General features: G+C 47.4%; 1 protein-coding gene across 4 annotated transcripts in view; it reads right to left on the bottom strand.

The window, feature by feature from the left end:
- ADAM12 (ADAM metallopeptidase domain 12) overlaps positions 1-9,719 on the bottom strand; it is a 346,871-nt gene that overhangs the window by 142,881 nt on the left and 194,271 nt on the right. The window lies entirely within an intron of this gene.

Raw genomic sequence — 9,719 nt, 5'->3', positions numbered from 1 at the left:
GGGTTTCAGCCTCTGGGACACCTGCCTTTTAAAGTGCAACATTCAACCTTGGTGTTGGCAGAGACCCTGTGGCGTAGGGCCTGTTACCATCTATCTGCCTAGAAATGAAGAGGGGAACACTCAGAGACATTAAGGGATTTGTCCAGAGCCACATAGCTGAGCCAGTGGAGACTGAACTTGGCCCCATTTGGCTCCAAACGCTACCTCATCCTAACCAATGGCCCACACTGCCTTGCCAGGAAGAAATGTTAGTGCATGGCCCTTAAGGTTTGAAAAATAAGTAGCAGCAAATCATATTCTATCTTTCCCTGAAATAATTTCTTCCACCCTGCAAAATGGGGCTTGCGTGGTCTCTCCTAGCACTCAATTCAACTTTGCTACAAAATTCAAATTATTTTTGGTTATAATTTTGGTGTTTGGGGATCCTAACTATTCAGAGCTGTACATCTGTAGGAACAATGAAGCATTTACATTCAATTTTCTTTTGTTATTCTCTATTTGCTGAAATACTCAAAATGATTAAATAACTTCCCCCCTTTCACAATAAAAAAAGAAAGCTCCCTTTCCCCAGCTCTTTCTCATTTAGTTTCACTAACTGTAATAAATAAAACCGTTGAGACGGCATTTTGGAAACTACAGGGGACAATTAAGTTTCCGGCAAAATAATTTCTTAATGTACTGCTCCCAAATACGCAGAATTTTGGATCAAATCATGGGCCATTTATACTGAAAGATGTTACGACTATCATTTGGGGCTCTTCAGATGACCCCATCCATCCACAGAATGCACAGATCACATGTGCCACCAAAGACAGTTGTAGACTTGGTAGAAATCTGTGTAACAGGAGTGGGGCCATATTTGACAGCCGCATTTTCCAAGTAAAACATAAGAGCAGGTGAATAATGTTGGGTTCCTGCCACTGCTACTCCTTAGCTGTCATTTTGCTTGGCCTTAAAGCTTTGGGCTACTTTCTCCCTTTTAAATGACTACCTGTAGTTTCAAAGTCTTTTGAATGTGGGCTTATAACTGTTTCTAGGTGGTTCTCAATGGACTATGATGGTTTTCATAGTATGGGATTTATCAAGTTTAATTTATATATATATATTTTTTAATGTTTTTTTTAAATTTTATTTATTTCTAGGAGAGAGAGAGAGACACACAGCGTGAGCAGGGGAGGGTCAGAGAGAGTGGGAGTGACAGACTCTGAAACAGGCTCCAGGCTCTGAGCTGGCAGTCAGCACAGAGCCCGATGCGGGGCTCGAACCCATGAACCACGAGATCATGACCTAAGCGAAAGTCGGACGCTTAACCAACTAAGCCACCCGCGCCCCTATATATTTTTTTTTTTTAAAGAAAAATAGGGTTGTGAGACAGGAAAAGTTGGAAACCCAACAAACCGTGAATTCCAAAGGCAAACAAAGCCTCATAGCCTCTTTCTGTAGATGGGACTGTAAGAGTAGATTGTACAGATTAGCTTACACTCTCCTCTTCAAGCATTTCTGCCAGCACAGGTAAAACAGCTGTTTTCTAGGCTTCAGAATTTTTTTCTTTTGAAAAACAGGTTGGCTGAAATAGCAGCAGCAGTAGCTAACATTCACTGGACTCCTACTAAGCAAAAGCACTTTGTATACATTATTTTATTTAACTTTTACAGCAACCCTAGTGAGCTGGTGCCCATTTGGAGGAGAGGAAGCTAGGATCAGCGGAGTTTAGTGACTTGTCTAGAGTCATACAGCTGGTACTGGGAAGACAGTCCGATTTCACCACCCCAGATCTCATTGCTACGCTTCCATTTGCCTTTTCTGCTCGTCTCTCTTGCAAGGGACACTGTGTTTAATATGCCGATTCCTGACTCTGAAAACAATTAGAAAGAAATTGTGGTTTGGGTTGGGTCGGTCTATTTCCCATTTATTGCCAGGGTTTAAAAATGAAAAGAAGTAATTAGGAGGGGTATGAACCAGGCTTCTGTTCACCTCTAGTCTGAGGAATGATCACCTAAGAGTAGCTATTTTACGTGTACTGGCGTAGAGAAGGTTGTCACTATTCTATGCATAAAGGTGAAAAGTTGAATCATGTAAGTGAATGAAGAATGAAGCCTATTTATATTTTTTCACTGGTGCCAAACATTATCCGAAAACAACAGAAGCCAAATCAACCTTTATTCATGTTCTAATTACCCATAGTGCCCTATGCTGCAAATGGTATTTACATCTGCAGCTCACTGAGCACTGCATGGTCTACATCATTGCAGGACGCAAGAGCACATGTTGTAACTAGTGGCTCCTTAAATCTCTACGACGACCATTTTATAAAGCAGAGAAACTGAGGCTCAGAGGTGTTAAGAAACAAGAAACACGTCCAAGTCACAAAGCTATCAAGTGGCAATAGGGTGAGGCTGTTAGATGCTGAGACAGCCTTTGCCCATCATCTGTATATGGAAAAACATGCCTCTGCCTCCGTTAGCCCAACACAATTCTTGCTTGATTACTATTTTTTGTTTGTTTTCATTTATTTCTGAGAGACACAGAGAGAGCACGATTGGGGAAGTGGCAGAGAGAGAGGGAGACACAGAATCTGAAGCAGGCCCCAGGCTCTGAGCCGTCAGCACAGAGCCCAATGTGGGATGCGAACTCAGGACCTGAGCCATAGTCAGATGCTTAACCGACTGAGCCACCCAGGTGCCCTTCTTGGTTGATTATCTTAAAAGATGCAGGACGTAATGGACCAACTGAATACGGAGCACAAGGGTATTACAGCCAAGGGAAGTGCCCTCAAGGGCTGGTGGGGGTGTGTGTGTGTGGGGGGGTCTTCCTTCTTCACTTTTGAGGCTCCTTCTCCTGGCCAGTTCCTGGCTCCCTTCAGGCAATATCTGCAGGATGCTTGGGCTGATATTTCCAAGTAATAAACATTCAGACAAGGAGACATATCTACCCTCAAAATACATCTCTGGCAGGGAGTACAGCAGAAGTGGTTGAGAACAAACCTCGTTCCACTATTTCTTTCTTTGTGACCTTGGGTGTACAAGGTCACCTTGTTGTGTTAGAGGTCCCTTATCTAAAATGGCGATACGAGTACCTGCTTCAAAGAGTTCTTGTGAAGATAAGATGTGTTAAATGCTTATACGTGCCTGGCCCAGATTCTGTGCTCAATAAATGAGAGCCATCAGTATTATTAATAAACCCGTCAGCTTCTGCCCCCCTCACCCCTCCATCTCTCCATTCCAGGACTTCGTTTCCTCTGGCCCGAGCTCCTGTTTTCACCCTTGTCCTTTCCCTGTCCACTTCCCACACGACAGCCAGAGTCAAATTTTAAAGACAAAAATCAGACCATGTCATTCTTCCACTTAAAACCCTATACTCCCCTCCTACAGCGCCTGGAGGGAGAGCAATTCACACCCTGGAGTGTGGACAGGCCCTGCCTCCCTCTCCGCAGGTCCAGCTAACCTCACTTCCGCTCTGGGGCCTCCTTTTGGTTTCTCAAGGCTTCCATCCTTTCTTATCTTGGTCTGTGGCATTCTTTCTTCTTTCTCTCCCTGGCCAAATAGTTGTAACTGTCACCCTAAATGACATGTTCTCGTTTTCTAGAGTAGCCTTCTCTGCCGGCCCCTTTCTACACGCGGTGCGCCTTGTAGTCGCTCCGGCAGGATCCTGCCCTGTTCCGGTTCCGCCTGCTGCCATTTTGCTTATCTGCTCTGTGACTTGCCTGAGGCTACGTCTTCCACCAGGCCAGAGGCCTCATCCCTCTGATTGCCTCTGTAGCTTCAGCCCTTAGAGTAAGGCCGAGAACCTAATAGGGATTCAATAAGCATGTTTTGAAGGGATGTAATAATCAAGAACAAGGAAAATACATCAAAGGCGCTCAGACGCAATTCACAGTCATGACTGAGTTGCTGCTGTTTTGCGGTATGAGGGGTTTCTTCCTGCTCCAAAACACAACACCCGTCGCCACCTCCACCACCACCGAAACCACACAAAACCTGACAGAAGATACTTAAAACTTCCATCACCGTGAACAGATCTGGCCTTTGGTTCACACCGTGGAGCAAATAAAATGTTTTTCTTCCTTTTGGTCTTCAAAGAACATTTTTCTCAATTTGTAGCAATAGAACAAGCCGAGCCGGACTTGGAACCGCCAAATCACAACACCTTTGCATCCTGGGACACAGAGCTTTACGTGAAAAATAAAACGACTCTGGTATGCATGTACCTTGCTTGCAGCAGCTGACGCTTGGGAGGCTGCTGGTGTTAACCGGCACTTTCTGCGGAGCCCAAGGCTGGGAGTCGAGCTGCCCTGCAGGTCTGATGACCTGGTAAAGCTGTTTCGCAGAGAGCTGGATGCGGTTCAGCCCGTTTTCCTCACCCACACCGCTCCGTGAAGAACTTTTATTAATTGGTGCTCAGAGGCAAAAGTGGGAATTTTCTTGGCCACAGCGGAAGCCAGCCAGCCAGCTCCCAAGCAGACTTGCAGACAGGCCAGCTGGGCTCTCTTAAAAACTGACCTACATTGAACCAAGCTCGTAGAATGTGTGCTAGATCAAATTTGTTCCCTTCTGCTTACTCAGAGACAGTTCTGCTCTGCAAATTTCCACACCGTCACTGCCAGGAGATAGATGCCAGTCATGGCCCGTGATGGCAGGGGAGAAAGACCCCAGCTTTCTCAAGGTTTCTCAATCAGCCACTGAACTATTCAGACCTTCCTGCTGACACTAACAAGCAATGTGCTGAGGTTTTGAAATGAAAGTCTTGCTCCTATAAAGAAACCAAAAAAACAAAAAACAAGGCCTGCCGGCCGTGAACTTGGGTGTGCGGAACTGTGGTCAGTGGAAGCACACCCTCTCATGCCCGTGATGGCCCGCTGCCGTTGCCTGCTTCTGTCCCTGAGGCTGAGTCACGGAGATCCACCCCTTCCCCCCGCCCCCAAAAGCCACAGATTTCTGCCAGCACCAACAGGCACCAATGTCTGTGAGAGATCCGGCTTAAAAGAATGGATCTTTGGGGCAACGAAGGGTTGTAAAATGTAAAACTGTAAAATGAAACCATAAATCCCATCTGAATTCTGGTTGCTGTGTTCTTCATAGGAAGTATTCTGTTTTCCCGTTTTTTTTTTTTTTAAGAAACTGCAATAAGAAGTACGTGTAATACCCAAGGTGAATATTTCTGATTCCCAGTAACTATTCTTTCAATGATCACCTGGGGCTTTTTTTTTTTTTTTAAGCGTCTGGAAGGGTTTTGCATTTAGGTCCAATGCTTTCGAGAACTCCCAGGGAAGAACCAAGGAGCAGACACCAGGTAAAATGGACCATTGATGGATTTCTCTCCTGGACAAAGGCCATACCGATCAATATTCCCACAGCTGGGCCTTTGAACTACTTGCTGCCTCCACGTGGGCCCTCCAGGGGTAAATGAGCACTTTTCATGGTGCCTTAATTTCTTAATCAATTCCAGCCCTCAGGTTTATGAAGAGTCTGGCTAATTCTAACAGCTAATTTTCCACGAGCACTTAATGGTTTAGTCCGAACGTGATTGAGGATCCTGGTTACATCCAGCACTCTTAGGACGGGGTGATAGGAATTACCTTGTTGATCTCGTTAACTACCATAACACAGGATAAACCCGAGGTCATGAAAAATCGAGATCTTTGCTATGCATTGCAATCTCAGGTTGTAAGACTGGTTAAAAACCATGACGGGGGTGCTGAGTTGGTTTTGTATTTGATTGAAGCAGTGACCCACTGCATGTATGGAAACTTTGGAGCTCGCCCGCCATCGGTATCCCAGCGGGTTACTTGCTTGGTGCTCTCTGAAAAAGCTGCAGGCACCACAACCGTGGTGACCACTGACAACGCTTAGAGCACTCAGCTAAGACAGCTTGCCCCCCAACCCCCGAGATGTACCTTTTGTACCTCTAAGTCTTCAAGTCGTCCTAGGCATGGGGCAACAACGGGTACCCACACCGTGCATCGGACCCAGAACATCCTTTCCCTTCTCTGGACAGACTTTGGGCTGAAAAAAGACAAACACGCTTCCAACATTTCTGGCTTCCTAGTCATGAATCTGTTTCTCAGATGACAATATTGTGGTTTCTTAAAAAAAAAAAAAAAAGGAAAACAGAAGAATACTTCCTATAAAGAACCCAGCAACTAGAATTCAGATGGGATTTATGGTCTCAGTTTTACACAACAATCTTGCACGCAAAGTGGGGAATTGGGATTACATCATGTGTGCTACTAAACTCAGATTCTAAAAACACGCTCCAGAAAGGAGTTCTTCATTAAAAGCTGAAATCTTTCCATGTGTCTGGGGAAAAAAATAGCAAACGATATTGAGGAGGAGGAAGGCGCAACTTAATGATTAAAAAATGCAATTTACAGTGATCTGCTACAGTAATCTTTCCCAAATAGTTTCATGGAAAAAAAAAATACTAGGATCACCTACAAGCTTATTGAATTAATCAACACTTCTCCGAGGTCAAAAAACAATTCTGTATCCTATATGCTAGAAGGCTGTGGAGACAGATCAAACTAGAAAATGGATACCATGTCAAGTCCATGCTTTCTACTCTTCCCATAAGGGTGGGTATTCCTAAAGGGAAATGGTCCCATGGCAGCTCACTGGTGGTTGGGGCATTCGTTGTTTGGGCCAGGACATGTGAATCAGGCCTACTTGCTATCTCTACCAGGCCTGGGGGATTGTTATTCATCTTGCTGGGTGTGACACTGGCACCATGGTCACATGAGAAAATCCCACGTTATTGTAGAAACGCAGATAGACATGGGGATGGGGGGAAATGACATATCTGGTGTCGGTTTAAAATGACCTCTGAGAAGGGGTGGGGGGCACAGAGGAAACAAGTGTGGCAGCGTGTTAAAGCTGACTGAATCTGGGTCATGGCCGTGAGGGGGGGTCTCTCAAGTTTGCCCCTGTTGACAGGCGGCACATCCCTGGCCCCCACATGCCAGTCACGGTCCCCAGGTGTGACAGCCCAAACTGCCTGCAGCCACAGCCCAGCCTTCTCTGCGGGGCAGGACCCCCTCAGCTGAGAACCACTGATATGTGGGAGGATTAATATGCTATTTTCTCTTCTCTTAAATACCTTAAAAAGGTTTCAGAATAAAAGGTGTTAACATTCATGGGGGAACAAAAGGGTGAAAATCGTGGTGTGGGGTCGGTCTCTTGGGCTGTTTGGAGAACATTCCTGAGAAATGTGGCCACGTAAGTCTGGGGCCCAGACATGGGGAAACTTCTGACTCTGGTCCTGGGCCTCCGCCTCAGAACCCACGAGGGGGCATGGCCTCATCTTGGGCCAGGGAGTCAGACACTGGGGACGGGGAGGGGGAGATCTGGGCCTAGGAAGGTGTATTTTAAAAAAGTAGCATTAGTCTATTGTTACGTTTTATTCCATTTGCTTTATCCTTTGTGCATATGCTCCTGGGGCTCAGTCTCTATCTCCACCTCCCCCCAGCCCCTTACATTTTGTTTCTAAACCATTTGAGGGGAAATCACACGCATCTTAGCCCTTCACCCTACATACTTTAAGGGTGTATTTCCTGTGAACAGGCATGTCCCCCACAGATGATGATGCAGCTGTCCACTCTGATGTCACCAATGCCATACCCTTGTCCACTCTTCCACGCATGTCCTCACGTCCACAACTGGTGCCGCCATGCTCTTTGCTCTGCCTCCAGTCTAGGGTCAGGTATTGGACTAGGCAGTCATGTCTCTCTGCCTCTTCTTACTTTTTATTAACAATGTTGAGAAACGACTCACATACCATATGACTTACTCGCTCAAAGTGTGATTTTCTTCGTATATTCACGGAGCTGCGCAAGCACCCACCACAATCTGAATTCAGGACATTTTTCTTCTCCTTCTGCCCTTGACGCTGTACTCATCGCCCTTCACCTCTTTGAATTTAGACCATTTCTACTGCTTTCCTTTTACTGCTGTGATGTTTTAATAAAATGTTCCTTATTTGGGGTTTGTCTGATATTTCCTTGGGATTCCGTGAGGTTATACATTCTCAGAATAAAATCCTTCCCACGGAATGTGATGTCTGTCTCAGGGAGCCCACGTGGAGACCCGTGGTGGCCATCGGTCCCTCCCGGCTATCTCCTGGTCAAGGTGCTGCGTGACGGCACACTGTACTGCTAATCTAGGGAGAGATTTGGAGGAGGAACGAGATAACCTGCATGATCTTCACGTGTCTCCTCACGGTCAGCTTCTGGTTCGCAAGGAGGGAGAACCAAGCAGTGCCTCTGGCTGCCTGTGTGTCTTCTCTCAAGCACAGCACCCAGGAGGGGAAGGTGCTGTTTCAGTGCTTGGCAGGAAGCCAGCAGTGGGCTGGCCCTGGTCTGAGTAGCCATTCGGCCCGTCCAACCCCCAAACTGTCCGCCTGGTTATTAGTAATTCCTGGGACACAGTCATTCACTGTGTGCATGCTTTATAGCCTGTCCAGGACCCAGGAGAGGAAATGAACACATTTCTGGAAGGAAGAAGGCTCTGAAACTTCCCAGAGGCCCCTCACGCGTGAGAATGAGGACCTAGCAGGCCGGCCTGGCCTCACGACCAACGTCCCTGAAATGTGGAGTCTGAGGTCCCCCCATTCTCCACCCAGTGGCTTCCGCTTCTCATTTGCTTTGCTTCATGCCTTTGGCCACATTCCTGAAATTTCCACAGCGGAAGTGGAGGCCACCGTGGGACAATGGCCTGCCTTCTCTTCCGAGGTGAGAAGGTGGCTACAGGCAGGGCGGTAGTGAATTAGCCCCAGGTGGACTGACAGGGGGCAGGACGCTGGCTGCAGACGAAGGACCACAGATGCTTCGTCCGGAACAGCTTTCTCTTGCGGCCATGGCGAAGCCGGTCCCCACTGTTTCCTGTGCTTGACACGGCTGAGCACCCCAGAGGTGGGGGCCTGGCCCGGGTGAGCAGGGCACTGCTGCTCAAGAAGGGTGGATGCGGGGGGATGGGGCAGGGGTGGGGGCCACCTTGGAGCCAGAGTCCTTCCAGAACGGTCAGAAACATGATGGCACGGCCCCTGACATCTCTTCCCAAGGAACCGCACGGAGCAAACTGAACGGCACCCACAAGGAGATGGGTATTTATACACAGGAGAGGACACCACCAAGCAGCAAATGTGACCTTCGGGGTCTGTTGACACAGAGGCCATCAGGTTACACAGCCAGGTCCTTAGCATTTCAACTCTCCTTGGCCTTGGCCTGCTGGCTCCAGGGCAACGCTAAAAATATTATTATTTAATCGTAACAATAACAATTGCTCAGAAAATAAAAACCGAAACAGGCAAACCATTAGAACACCAAGGAGAGATTTCTAAGGCTTTTTATTTTAAACATATGTTCCTGGAGCGGTCGGTGGAGAGTGCCAAACACATAGCATCAAGTCTGTTCTCCTTTTTCTGTGTACACGATTGGCTTTGGACGCTGCCTATAAATGCCCTAACACTTCTTCCCTCATTGAGAACAACCGAGGGACAGTACGAGGAGTTCTGAAGCGTCATCTGCTTACTTCGCTGGCGGGGGGTGAGGGAGAGGTGACGTTCAAGCGGCCGGGACAGAGGCTGTAGCGGGGAGACTTCGGGACAGGGCTTTGTTAATCCCATCGGAGTGCACAGAAAGGCATGGCCTTGTACAGCGACTTGGAAAACCAGCCCCACCACGCAGCTGCCCTGCAGGTTGGTTGTGGAGGGAGAGGAAAGGCCCTTCC

This window comes from Hyaena hyaena, unplaced genomic scaffold, assembly GCF_003009895.1.
Source record: "Hyaena hyaena isolate Hyena2069 unplaced genomic scaffold, ASM300989v1 scaffold_129, whole genome shotgun sequence".
NCBI classification, from domain to species: Eukaryota; Metazoa; Chordata; class Mammalia; order Carnivora; family Hyaenidae; genus Hyaena; species Hyaena hyaena.
This window is presented reverse-complemented; position numbering and strand designations above follow the sequence as displayed.